Source organism: Heliangelus exortis, chromosome Z (genome assembly GCF_036169615.1).
Source record: "Heliangelus exortis chromosome Z, bHelExo1.hap1, whole genome shotgun sequence".
NCBI lineage: Eukaryota > Metazoa > Chordata > Aves > Apodiformes > Trochilidae > Heliangelus > Heliangelus exortis.
Window position 1 is genome coordinate 34,936,688 of NC_092454.1, and position 15,154 is coordinate 34,951,841.

Consider the following 15,154-nt stretch of genomic DNA (forward strand, 5'->3'; position numbering starts at 1 on the left):
AATTATTTTTAGGCCCATTATTTTTGTGCTGAAAGTATCCATCAGGAAAAAAAAAACCAAAACTGTCATCAGTGGTGAATTGTACGGAATTTCTTTTTCCCCTTGGCTATTACAAAATAAGAATACAAATGGACTTACATGAAGGCATATTTTATGTTACTTTATATGTAAACTCCCTAATGTGTAGGAGGAAAATCAAAAAGATTAAAGAGTATTAGAGGTCAGTATTATTTAAACCACTTCGAATTAGTTTGATCCTGTGGAGAAACATCGATGACAAGCATCAAATCAATTTAGGCATTTCTTTTGATGTTGAAGCCTTCTTATGGGGTTTTAAGATAAAGGCAAATCCACAGTTTTCCTGCTTAAATGTAATCCTGAGCTAGTCATATTTGAACTGCTATGTTACAAGAAAATGTAATCATTAATTTCAAGGAAGAGTCTTACTCTGAAATTAGGAAGTATCCAAGTAAACTACACCAAATGAATACTTCATTCTCATAATGCAAGTCACATTCCACTTAGACTAGAATTTTTTTCCCAAGAACTGGGCACACGGGATGAGATGTAAGGAAATTAGGATTTACTGAAATGTGTAGAGCTGTCTTTATATGAAGTAGGGTTCAAGATTATTTTAGGCCGCAGGAGCCATTTTTGCCTTTAAGACATTGTAGAGGATAGAATACTGAAGATTAAGACTATACAACAATTTTGGTTGGTTTTTTTCCCTCCATGTATTACTATGAGCAGAACTTCAAACATGGTTGTTGAGGCATGAAAGCACTGTTGCTAGTTTACTGTTTTCTAGTTCCCAAACCTGCTGCAGTCTCTCTAATATTTATCTACATCATGGTGGGTTTAGTAGCAAAGTAAACATCAGAAAGTACACATTCTGCTTTGCAGAGGATGCAGATCTTTTGCGGTTGGAAGTCAGCTTGAAGAAGACAGAAGTTCTCTAGTAGCCTGCACCACAGGAAGACTTCCATCATCCCCACATCACCCTAGGCAAATCAGGGCTTAAGTCAGTCCAACATCTTGGATGCATTATTTCCTAAGAGACCAAGATTGACAAAGAGATAGACAACAGATTAGCAGAGGCATACAGAGCATTTGGGACACTTCATTAAAGAGTCTGGAGCAATAAACACCTGAAGAAAAGTACAAAGATACAAGTACAAGTACAAGTACAAGTACAAGTCTACAGGGCCACTGTACTGTCTACTCTTTTGTATGGGTCTGTATCATGGCTCATCCACTGCCACCACCTGCGACTCCTTGAACACTTCCATCAGCACTGCCTCCATACAATCCTAAACATCCAATGGACTGACTGCGTGACCAATGTTCCTGTCCTTGAACAGGCAGGGGTCACCAGTATGGAGGTCATGATACTGAGGATGCAGCTGTGCTGGGCACATCTCCAGGATGGAGGATCACCCCCTCCTTAAGATTGTGCTCTGTGGTGAACTTGCCACCAGCTGCTGCAACAGAGGAGCCCCAGAGGGGAGATACAAGGACTCCCTGAAACAATCCCTCAGCTTTGGCCATATTGACTGCCATCAGTGCTCCACTCTGGCCTCCAGTCGGGAGACATGGAGACACCATCCATAACACTGCTGCCTCTTTTGGGAACATGTAGAATCTGGAGGAGAAAAGACAGCACAGAAAGAACCATGCCTTGGCTGTCCCCTCATAGGAGACTTTCTGCTGTGCCTTTTGCAGCCACACTGCCTGTCCTACGTTGCCCTTATCAGCCATCAGTGTGCTTGTAGCAAGCGTGGGGAGAGCCCTTCTTAAAGCTTCATTCCCAAAGCCAAGCTATGATGATGATGATGATGACACATGGGTATGTCTCTTGTATAAAGTAAACCTTAGTAATGTTCTTCATTGCCCATTTTGTCTTTAGCAGTTCTTCTTGATAGATCTTTCCTTTTCTTAAATATGTTTGTTTAAATGATTTCAAAAGAATGTAGGGAAATGAACGAGTGATCATAAAAGATATAATTTGAACTTATGTTCAGACCCAGTCTATATGTTCTAGCACATACGTTTGTTGGCTTTAACATAAAAGGCTAAGAGTAATGAGTCATCGTTTACAATCACAGCTATTTCAGCCAGCCCTAGAAGAGGAGCTACATGTAGCCATGTAGCTACATGTCTTTTGGGAGAACCAACCTAAATATGAAAAGTAGTTGGAATAAAAAATATCCCTGTAGTGTGCAGCAGCATCCTATTCCATTAATGTGTAACCCACCCCCTTTCTCTGTCTTTGCATTCCTAAGCTCTGAGCGCTCTGTTTGGGAATCACTGGAATGACATGACTGTGTAATGACTGAGATCATTTGGTAATACATATGATATCAAGAGGTAGTGTAAATAAAAGTGTCCTTATCAATATTAGAACCATTAATTTGTAAATGGATTTTGTATAAATTTTATTAAATGATACTATTTTAAAAAAGTATCTAAAATTAGACCAAGTTACTAGTCTGTTGAATGGAAACAAATTGTTTGCCATTCTTTTCAGATTTTCTATATTTCTCTATAAGCATGTTTATGACTCAGTAGTTTAGTCTGCCCAGTTTCTGACCATACTCTCTCTCTATACTTGGATCTGACAGTATGTATAGAACAATCACATCTTAGAACTTACTTTCTATGTATCTATGGAATCTGCACAGTGCTGTATCTCTTAAGAAGAAAGCACATAACCTTGTATTTTTCAAACTTTAGTCTTTAAGGTGTACTAGGAGAATGATGGGGAGAGAGTAATTTTAGTATTAAAAACAAAACAAACAACAAAAACCAAGCCAAAACTAAAATGAAACTTAAATTACTTAAAGAAGCATTGTAGTTAGGCCAAAATGTCTTCTTGTATGACCACATATCAAAATTAGACCTTTTCTCTTTCTCACTGAGCTGTCTTTCATGAATTCTCAATTTTTTAATTTACTGTAAGTATGAAGAGACAAAATGAAAAATAGGAAATACTGGTAATAGTAAATGAATAATTCTCCCTCTCTAATTTCTTTCAAATTTAAGGGCATTGTAATTTATTCTTACCCAACACTTAGCAAAAAGCAGTTCCTATTTAATCTTTGTAATCCTGGCTTTGAAGCTGCTTTGTAATTTTCTGTACAAGTAGCAATCAGAGCAGTGGTTTTGATTAAATGATTACCCATAGGCCTACTCTTGAATGAAATGACAGATGTACTCAGCTAAGATGCAAGCAAATGCTGTGAACTTAGTAACTTTATCCAGAGTGAGCAAGTTTCAAATTTCATTATGTACTATTACTATTAATTGCTTGTGACACAGAACATAACATATTACTTATTTTTACTAGCATTCTTTGATTAGGGGGAGGGGGAAAAAAAGCCTGGCAAAGGTCAAACCCCTCTATAGTTCTTATTCCAAGTGTGTGTATATAGATTAAAAGTGAGTAGATGTGTCAAAAAGTGCCCCCTCAGAAAGAGCTTGAAGAGTCTGAAGAGTCTGCTTTTCTCTGTTGTGCTTTGAAGTGTTCATTTCCTCTTTAACTTTTCCTGAACTGTGTGAATCATGTCAAATCTTCCAATATGAGGCTGACAGCCTGTTGTATAAAAGGCATTCTACACAATATCAGCATGGGGATATTTAACATGATGTCTGCTCTTAGGTTTTCTCTATTTGCTTGCAAACACTTCTGTGAGCTGAGGCGTTATGCTCAATGGTACCCACAAAAAGAGCAACATAAGGTGAAACATTTGCAGCTGCAGGAAAATCAGTGTAAAAAGTTAACAGACTTGCTGACTTTATGTCCTCTGTAATTTTTGCAGATTTGTCTGAAATTCTCTGTTTTACTTGATTTCCCAAAGGATTTCTTCTGTGTTAAAAACAAATTCGTTCTTGAATATCGTAGTTATTGCTTGAGGGTTACTCTTTGTGGAGAGAAACTGGCTGACTCACTTCAGTCTGGCCATCAAAACTGACTCTGAAAAGAGGACTTGATGAGTCATTGTAGTAGGTGACTTCCTGCTGAGAGGAGTGGAGGCCTCCATATACACACCAAACCTGCTTCATAGGGAGGCCTGCTGTCTTCCTGGTGCCTGGGTAAAGGATGTTGCAGGCAAACTTTCCATCTCTGTGTGTCCTTCAGATTATTACCCTCTTTTGGTCTCTTATATTGTAGCCATGACATAATTATGACAGGCGCACAACCAGTTAATAGGGATTGCAGGGCCTTGGGGCAACTCATGAAGAGATTGGGAGCTCTCCGTCTGGGTTCTCTTACATCCATCTGACATCAGTGATTAATGAAGGAACATATAGGAAGAGCCAAAAGGTGAATTCGTGGCTCTGGGACTGGTGTTGTCAACAGAGCTTTGGGTTGTATTATCACGGTTTGGTATACAAGGTAACAGAGTTATAAGCAAATAATGGGATGCACTTGTCCCAGAGGGGGAAAAGGATTCTGGGGCAGGAGCTGGCAAGGCTCATTGACAGGGCTTTAAACTAGATTTGAAGGGGGAGGGGGTTAATAATCTCATGCTTGCCTGTAACAATAAATGGGGTGGCACACCAGGGACAGAGGAATGGAGTGCTAGTAAGGGTTCTCAACTTGTTACCCTGAGGCAAGCCAGGGAGGATGCGCTGAGACAGCCCAAAGGAATCAAGGGGGATTTGCCTCAGAGGGTGACACTGCCAGCCCAGCTGAAGTGCCTCTGTGAGAAAGCAAATAGATTGGGCAACAAACAGGATGAATTAAGGGGCACTGTTCTTCTGGAAAGCTATGACATAGTGGCTATTACTGAAACTTGGTGGGATGTTTCCTATAACTGGAATAGATGGCTTCAAGCTCTTTAGGAAAGACAGGCAGGGTAGAAGTGGAGGAGATGTTGCCCTCTGTATCAGTAACCGACTGGAATCGATGGAGGTCCAGCTGGGGAAGGATGACAAACTGATCAAGTGCATATGGGTTAAAATTAAAGGGAAAAAGGGAGAAGGCGATATTACAATAGATGTCTGCTACAGGCCACCTGACCAAGCAGGTCACCTGCTGGGCCAAGCAGATGAAGCCTTGCATAGTCAGATAGATGAGGCTTTGTGTTCACAGGTCCTGGTAGGTCATTTAACCACCCGGACATCTGCTGGAAATACAACACAGCAAGGCATTGGCAAGCCAGGATGCTCCTGGAATGCATAGATGATAACTTCCTCCTCCAAATAGTAGAGGAGCCAACAAGGAAAGGTGTTATCCTGGACCATATCTGAACCAACAGAGAAGGGCTGGTGACCCACATGTAGCCCAGAGACACCTTTAGCTTCAGTGACACAAAGCACTTGAATTTAAGATCCTCAGGGCATCTAGGAAGATGTATCCCCAGCTTAAAACCCTGGACTTCAAGTATGCAGATTTTGATCACTTCAGGGATCTGCTCGCCAAAGTACCGTGGGACAAAGCCCTAGAGGGAAGGGAGGCCCAGGACAGCTGGTTGATATTCAAGGATGACCTTTTCCATGTCCAGGAGCAAAGTATACCAATAAAGAGGAAGTCAGGAAAGAATGCTAGGAGACCTGCCTGGATGAACAAGTAGCTCCTGGACACACTATCACACAAAAAGAAACTCTACAAGGAATAGGAGAAAGGACATCTAGAATGAAGGATATATAAGGAAGCTTTCTGAGAAGCAAGAGACCTGGTTAGAAAAGCCAGAGCTCAGTTAGAACTAAACCTAGCCAGGGAGATCAAGGGAAATAGCAAAAATTCTATAGGTATGTTAATGATAAAGGAAAACTAGGGAAGGTGTGTGTCCCCTCAGAAAGAACAGGAGAACTAATGGCAAGTGATATGGAGAAGGCTGAGGTTCCCACTGACTTCTTTGCTTTAGTATTCACTGACAAGGTCTCCAGCCATACTCTTGAAGTCACAGAAGACAATGACAAAGATTGGAAAGAAGAACTGCCCATTGGAAGTGAAGATCAGATTTCTGACCATCTGAAGAGACTAAAAGTGTACAAGTCCATGGAATCTGATGGGATGCACCCATGGGTACTGAGGGAACTGGTAGATGTAGTGACTAAAACACTGTCTATTATATTCCAAAAATCAGGGCAGCCTGGTGAAGTCCCCACTGACTGGAAAAGGGGAAACATAACCCCATTTTCAAAAACGGAAAGAAGGAAGATCCAGGGAACTATATCCCAGTAAGTCTCACCTCTGTGCCTGCTAAGGTCATGGAGAAGATCCTCCTGGAGGCACTGCTGGAGCAGAAGAACAATAAAGAGGTGATTTGGTATAATCAACACAGTTTCACCACTGGCAAATCTGGCCTGACAAACTTTGTGGCCTTCTATGAAAAGCTCACAACATCAATAGACAAGGGAAGAGCAACCGAAGTCATTTACCTGGACCTGAGCAAAGCCTTCAACACAGTCCCACACAACATCCTGGTCTTCGAGATGATAAAATATGGGTTTGATGGATGAACCACTCAGTGGATTAAAAACTGGTTTGGTGGCCACACCCAAAGAGTGGCTGTCAATTGGTTCACTTGGTCTGTGTCCAAGTGGAGACCAGTGACTTGATGATCTCTGAGGTCCCTTCCAACCCAGCCAATTCTATGATTCTATGATAAGTGGAGTCCCTTAAGGATCAGTACTGGGATCAGCCCTGTTTAACATCTTTGTGCATGACATAAGCAATGGCACTGATGACCCCAAGCTGTGTGGTGTGGCTGACACATTAAAGGGAAGGGATGCCATTCAGAGGGATCTCCATCCTTGACAGGCTGGAGAGGTGGGCCTATGCCAACCTCATGAAGTTCAAGAAGACCAAGTACAAGGTCCTGCATCTGGCTTGGGGCAATCCTAAGCACTGAATAGGCTGAGCAGTAACTGGCTTGAGAGCAGCCCTGAGGAAAAGGACTGGTACTTTTCCTGAGGAAAAGGGGGGTACTGGTGGGTGAGAAGCTCAACATGAGCATCATTGTACACTTTCAGCCCAGAAAGAACCATATCCTTGCCTGCATCCAGTTCTGGAGCCCCTATTACAAGTAAGACATGGATTTGCTGGACTGTGTCCAGAGAAGAGTCACAAGGATGATCAGAGGACTGGAGCACCTCTCCTATGAAGACAGACTGAGACAGTTGGGTTTATTCACCTTACTGTACAGACTGATACAGACCTTACTGTATCCTTCCAGTATCTGAAGGGGGCCTACAATAAAGCTGGTAAGGAACTTTTTAGGATGTCAAGTAGTGATAGGACTAGGGGGGGAATGGATTCAAACTAGAGGAGGGTATATTTCAAATAGAAATTAAGGATAAAGTTCTTTACCATGAGGATGATGAGACACTGGAACAGGTTGCCCAGAGAGGCAGTGGAGGCCTGGAGGCCCAGAGGCCAGACTGAGCTCTGAGCAACATGATCTAGTGGGAGGTGTCCCTGCCCATGGCAGGAGGGTAGGAACTCTATGATCTTAACAGTCCCTTCCAGCCCTGGAAATTCTATTATTTATCATTTTAGGAATGAATAGAGTTAAGGTATTCTTTAGTGGACATTTGTCAAGGCTGCTTGGCATACCGTTTCTTTCAATATTCTGATAAATATTAGAATTGGAGCCCAAATGCTGTATGAGATCAAAGATTTCTGATCTTTAGGAAGACTCACCTGGGACTCTGAAACACCTTTTATCTTTGTTACCTCTTTCTTTTTTGCTAGGTCTTTTTACAAAATCTGTGCACTGCTTCCGCTTTCTTATCTACTGAGGCGTACTCAATGATTAGAGGCATCTTGGAGTCTCTCCTTTCTACAGAGACATCTGAGGAGCTCCTCCTCAAGATGCTTCTTAGATGGTAACACTTTTATATGAGCATGTTTTTTCTTACACAAGACAGAAAAAACCAAGAAATAGATTAATCTTTCTCAATATTTTATACACATAACACTTAAATATGTGTGATTCAAACATCTGTAGCTTGGCTACAGACATGGATATTACTTGTAGGACAGTCTGTTTGCCTTGGTAGATTTGGGAAAAGAAAACCACAGAGTGCTAAGGTGTACAATATGGCTGATTTAATTCAATAATATGCTCCAAGGGAGTATGTTCATAGCAGAAATCTTGAAACATTGTGCTAGGAGAAGTTACGGATTTATTTTTTTTTCTGTTGTTCAGTCAGTTTCTTCTCTGCAATGCTAACTGAAGATCTTTGCAATGTATACGACTGTTTTAAAACATCAATAATTTGAATACTGACTAAGAACTTGACAGCACTGAATGGCTTTGGATTAGGCCAATGGATTCAAATATATGTGATTAGTAAAGTCTCTTCCATATTATTTATTATTTATGCCATTGTACTGCAAATAACAGTACAAAGTATTGATTCCATATTCTATTGTTTCTCAGATCCTTGCAATTCTTTTGCAAAGCCATAAATTTGCTCCAGAAAAATAACAGTATGTGTGATGAGCTGTGGCAAGTCAGTGTGTTGAAAGAGAGCAGGGAGCCTGATGAAGTTTGCTTTCCTTTTTTAAATATATGAATGTTGATTTAAACCACTAATAATGTCGCTGGGCAGCTTTTTTTGGAATGATTTCTCAGTGTCACAGTTTCCTGTCCTTATCCAATATGCTAGTCGTAAGACTGGCAAATGTTGTCTTTGATGCATGTGTTTAAAGGTACACACATAACTGCAGCCTCTTGTAAGTCACATCTGACAAACATTTCACAGAAATAGCTCAAATAATTCAAGACCAACATTGAAATGCCAAAAGTGCCAAAGCAGATTCTGCTTGCTCATTATGTCCCATGTAGTTTTTAGCATTCTTTTCATATTGTGTTCAGATTCAGCAGCCACAACCTCAGCTCCAGTCTGTGCAAGAATCCTGATGGTTCTACATGGAGCTCAGGTATCTTGTTCATCCTGGTTTTTGTGGTTATGATTGATTGCTTTATCTTTGCTATTTTCCCATTAGGTATTAGATTGTAGAAAAGTTAAATACTAAAAGAAAAGAAAAAAATAAAGATGACTTTTCTTTATATGTTAATTTAAAAAGTTCTCATAGGGATTAGGAAATCTTGACTCCTTTATAAAAGTCAGTAGTGTAAACTTTTTGTAAAGTATAAAAGTAAAAGCATTTGAACAAATATGTTTATGTTTCTGGAATTACAGTTTATGCAAGCCACTATTACTCCTGATGGAAACTCTTACATATGCGTTTTATTTATATTCCTTGCTCAAGACATAATACTACAGAAAAATCTATTGAATAGACAGTTGTTGTTTGAATATCATATGCCAGTTTGTGACTTCTAGGCACACTAGCTTGGAGAAAGAAACCAATTCTCACTGACAGCAAGCAGGTGATCTAGGAATACATGGGGGGGGAAAAGTCACTTTGAATTTTTACATTTTTCTGAAACTGAGTGATCTACCCCTAGTCAACTGTAATAATAAACCCAAAAATAGCTCATGACACAACTACCTACATGCCAGTGTCCAGAATATTCATCTTTAATCTCATTTCAGTGAAAAAAGCTTTGTTGTATATTAGATCAACTTAACAATATAAAAATGTGATCTGCAAGTGAGCAAAACTATCTAGTAGTAAGAATGAGATGCACTTTTTGACAAAAATGGTCAAATTATTAATGTTTTTTTCCTTTGGGAAGTTAATTCCAAATATAAGAATCAAGTTGCCTACCTTTGGGGTGTTCAGTTTTGTCTGATTGATTTAAAGGCTGTTGCAGAATGACATTGTTTTAACTTTCCCTCTAGACAAGCAGGTTCTTTATGCCACTGTTTCAGTCTGAGGAGCCAAATAATACCTTTTTTATTGCAGTATTTTTAGACATTGTATACATCTGGAAAAATATTCAAGCAGATAATTAGATTGCATTAGCAATGTGTCTGTTGTGGTTTCCCTGATCCCAAAGAAGGCAGCCCTTTATGAAGCACTTGGCCACAGTCTCCACAAAATCTGCTGTGTAAATTGGCCCACGCTAAAGCATGTGGAAAACATTTTTTGGCTGAAACTTGAAACCATTCATGTGGCTTTGAGGCAGGGAAGCTCAGCCTGCCAACATCAATAGAACTTTGTACTACAAACCAAAATGGTCATTTAGACATGTGTACTTTCATGCTCACAAATGCACTGAGGTCAAATATTTTTTAATCTTGGGAATTTTTGCTCTTTATACAGCCTCATATTTCATGCAGGAAATGAGGCTGAGTACAACAAACACAAATCATTGAGACTGACAGGGCATATTGGGTTTAAAACCCAAGCTTTGACTCTAATTGCTCTCCAAAGGCCTCTGGCTCAAGGTAACTGTTGATTTAGCTCAGCTGTTTCAAATCAGCACTGTAAGGTCTTGCTAAGACAAACTGGTTAGGCCACATTACACTTGTACCATTGGATCCCGTGGGTACAAGTATAACACAGTTAGCATTTTAAAAGATTGCATTTGTCTGTACACTGCAGGCAGTAATTGCAAGCAACCAAATCTTTTGTGAAAGATGGTGTGACCTTCCTTTTGGTGAAAGAGTGCTGATGGCTTCTTGTGGAGGAAAAAATAATGTTTCTATTCATGGTTCATAGAGGGACCTCACTTTGTTTCATATGCAAGCCAGCCTTGTCAGAAATTTGTTGTCATAATTTTTGTTTTGCTTTGATAATACTTGGTTAGTTAGACAACACGTATCTCTAAAATGTAAATTTCTGTTATACCCCTGCTGGAAAAAATGTTGTACCACATTCTCAGGGAGGAGAGCTTGCTAAAGAAAAAACCTTCCCCCTGTCAACTGCATTAGGCAGTTGACACTCACTCAACTCCATGTATTAGTCTTCTGTATTATTGACTGCTTCTGACATAAAGTGTGTCTGACTTTTCAGCAAGGACAAGCCTGGAGGATTACCCAACAGAATATAAATCTGCTTCATGTATTATATTCTCTTACTGCTCCTAGCAATGTAAGTGCTGAAGTGTGATTTATACCAATATATCCACTTGCCTGTCTACAGTCAAAATTTGCATATTAAATATCTAATCCCCTATAAGGAATGCATGATGAATTTATGCCAAGTTTAATGTATAAAGTGCTACTTTATGAGTTAACCCTTCCAGAACTCATTCCAAGTGTCACACTGGGGCTCAATAATCATGGATTAAATCAACTGGACAGATCATACTGCTTTTAAGATGTCAGAAGACTGTAGAAGCAGTAGGGCTCCAAGCCACTTTCAAAATTTCTAGACCCAACTGCAAGACCCACTGGCAGACCTCACGATAAAGGTTTGCAGTTCACAAGAGATGGAGGAACTATCACTTCTATTCTTTGTGCTTGCCAGGTGAGTTGGGGAGGGTTGACATAGAATTAACTGTACTGACTGAGGATGGATCTAGAAAGGTGATATTTTAGGCTGGATTCTGAAGTAATGTATCTTGTGGGTATAGGCAAAACAATTTCATGCCTTCCAGTAAACTAGCACACAGATGTGTCCCTAGTGGAGACATATAGGCTAGATGAGAACTTGTACTATCAATTCTTTGTTTCCTTGATTCACTGGAGAAGTAGAACATTTCCCCCTTTTTCGCCATGAAGATTGTTTCTTTTCTCTTTTTGCATTAAATTTCTTTTTATGAAATGATCTTCATAACCATTTGCTATGCTTGCAGGTAGCCTATAATTATAATTAAACCAAAACCAAAACAAACAAACAAACAAACAAAAAAAAATCAAAACCAAAAAAACCAAAACCAAAAGAACCACAAAAAACCCCAGAAAAAAAACCAAAACCAGACACAAAATCTAAGCTTCATGGGCTGTTTTTACCTCTTACTAGTTTAATTACTTTTATTTAATAGAGTAGTAGGTTTGAGGAGAGATACAGACCTGTATGACAGAGTAGATTAAAAAAGCCTCATAGCTACTCTGTGTGTATGTGTAAAGGCCATTATTAAGGCCTTCAAAGCATTTTCAAAATATGAAAGAAAAAATATCCCTTTTCCTCAGTGAAATATTTGGGAATGTCTGTCCACACAAACTCATTAGTTTACAGTCAGATAATAGTTACTTGAATTTATGTTTTCTTTTCCTAGAAGGGTGGAAGTCAGCATGTCTGCTGGCAGAGGGTGACTTTTGAAAGTAGTAACTAGAAGCATTTTTAACACAGTTCTGCAAAGAAACCAACCCAGAACCAGAGACCACAGATGGTCTCTGCAGGTCTTTTGAGAGATTAGAAAATGAAGAAGATTATGATAATGAAGAGAGATTATGGACTGAAGGAAGACCTTGCAGTAAGTTATGAAGCACAGTATTCAGAACTACTTTAACAACCTGTTAAAAATTACTTTCATGCTTCTGTTCATATGTTGTTTTCCAGTTTATGGAAAATTAGATTTAACGTTCCATTTATGGGATGGAATTAAACCTATTCTTGGTTGAAAACCAAAATATTTATTAAGTGTATATGTTATAATAATATTAAATACTAAGTCTTTTCCAATTGCTTTGAGGAGTAGGTTCCTGGGTACTCTTGACATACCTTCTATTGCCCAGTGTGTTCCCTTGAAACTAACCTAATTGTCCTTAGTTAAAGCCATATTCGTAGTATGAAATCCACAAATTTAAAAACAAAGATAGTGAATCTGACAAACTCTTAACCTTTTTATAAGAAAATCAACAGATGTAACAGTACGTGTGCTCGTACAGATAAGCCCTTTTGTAGGTCAAATTTTATTTTTCGTCAACAGGTTTACGTACCAATAGTTTGTTTTCCAATACAGATGTTGAATATTGTGCTGAAGTCGGTGGAGAAAAACAAGCAAAATATGTTTGCCAGCAATGAAATTTTCTGTCTTAACCTAAGTAATGTGTTGATCTTGTTTTAAGTGTTTGAACTTTGAGGCCAAGTGTTCTGTGAAGAACACTGCTCTTACAGTAATGATGACAGCAAAAGTATGAAGAAATACTTAAAGCAGCAGATCTTCCAAACACAGTCATAGAGCAGGTGGTCAGACAAAATGGTACTCCCAGACACCTCAGAAATGACAGTTCAGGTCTGAGTTGTTCAGCCTTGGCCACTTTGTGGTAGTTGTTGGATTTGCAGTTTGTTCTCATCAATCCCCTTGAGAGAGACTGCAACAGTGCAGCTGCTCCTTGAAATAGGATTCAGAATAGTGTACATAAAAACAGCAGTTTATAAAAGCTAGGGGGTTGCTCTTGAACACTATAACTTCTGATAAAAGTGATTTTCTTTCTTTTTTTTTCTGAACTTTTTCTTTCTGAATTTTTTCTTTTTTTTTGAACACTTTTTAGATTATTTGCTGCCTTTGCCAGTCTGTTTCAGCAACCTGTCTCCAGCAGCAAAGCATAAGTGAAGTGATAAAACTAATGCACTCCCCTCTTTTGAAAGGTTATTTATCTTTCTCTTTTAAGATACAGATTTTCACTAGCTTCCTTTTTATTTTTCAGTGTTTCTCCTTCTGCATGTTTATTAGGTCTTTACACAATGCTTATTCCTTGAGCTTCCTTGAGCTTCTCTGCATAGAAGGGCTTTGTGTGGAGCACAGGGCTCTAATGTACCTACTCACGGTGCAGTGATGGGAGACATTCAGAGGAGGAGAAGAGTCAAGAAGCCAGGGAAAGAAAGAAGTATGGCACTAGCAAGCTCAGACTGCGCTTGTCTACAAGCCAGGAGAAATCCTGCCATTTCCCTAGTCAAAGAATTTTTTTTCACGACAGTGGGGCTGATTGCCACCTTACTACAAGTTTTACTTTTGTCAAAACTCCTTTAATTCTGAAATTCCTGCTCAAACTGGGGCAATCTAATTTTCATATGTTGCTGTGGGGAATAATGCTTTTTTTCTTTTCTCAGAAAGAAAAGGAATGAATGAAATGATGGAAGGATGACTGAGCTACTGGGCTGCTTTCTAATTATTTAAAGGCCTTTGCACATTCACATCTATGATTCTATGATTCTTTATGAGCAGATACATCTACTGTACTAATAGAAAAGGCTGGCCTACAGCTAACAATAAATCTCACTGTACAGTGCATTTCAAATTGATAACTGTCTGCAGAATGAAATATTAAAGGCATGGCATTCATGCTTTATGCATTCATACTTGTGTTTGGCTAGTTGTATTTTCAATAAGGTGGGTTGTGGTTACTGTTTTTTTGGAAGAGGATTTCTGAACTGTAAAAGCTCTTTTTTATCACTAGGGAGTTATTTCACTTGCACCTGGCTTCTAGTAACTGTAAAAAAGACACTTCCAAGGGACATCACTGAAAGAGAAAATAGTCTGATGCTTAAAGGAATTTAAAAGTCTACTGACAATGAAAGCATTTCTACTCCCTTTCCTCCTCATTTTTCAGTTGTATTTTTTAGGATTATCTGAGAACCACAGTTGCGATCTTTTTAGTCATCGTTTTGCTCTATATAGGTTTTATGTTACAGTTTATAAGATGATGAACATTTGTTGAGACATCAAAGTGCTTATCATAATGAGAAAAACAAACGTAACAACAGTTGTATAGCAAGGGTAAGGATTGCCTGAAGCAGAACAAATTTCTGCAGATTGCCTGACAATGTAAGAATAATATAGCAGAGTACAATCCTGAGAATATTACTTAATAAATCACTGCTCTTATACGTCTTACAGTGAAACTTACAATTTTGTAAACTACTAAACACATTTTCTGCTTGATTAGCTATTTTATGCCCAGAAAACCTGCAATAAAATTCTCTTCCTTTAAACCTATTTGAAAGAAAGGTCTTAATTTTATTTTAATATTGAAGATCAATAAAGTGGCCATGGCAGACTAATAACATGACTTTAACTTCTGTTAACAGCATTTTGCATGCTGAAGCTCTTACTTCTGTCCAATAGGCACAGGGAAGATTGTCTGTGCCCTGGGAAGTGCATGCTGTGGGCTTGTGCCACATGGTGCTATTGAGCAAAGACCTTCTTGACTACAGTGTCAACACTGCATTGTGTAAGGAATGGATTTTGTAAGAAAATGTGAGACCCTAACTTCAGTATCCTGATGTCTTACAGAAGCCTCACCCACACTGATGGTGCGCCCTTGCTGCCAATCACCTGGCCATGTGGATTTTTTTGTGGCTGGGGACATTTAGGGGAGGATAAGAATAATTATTTAA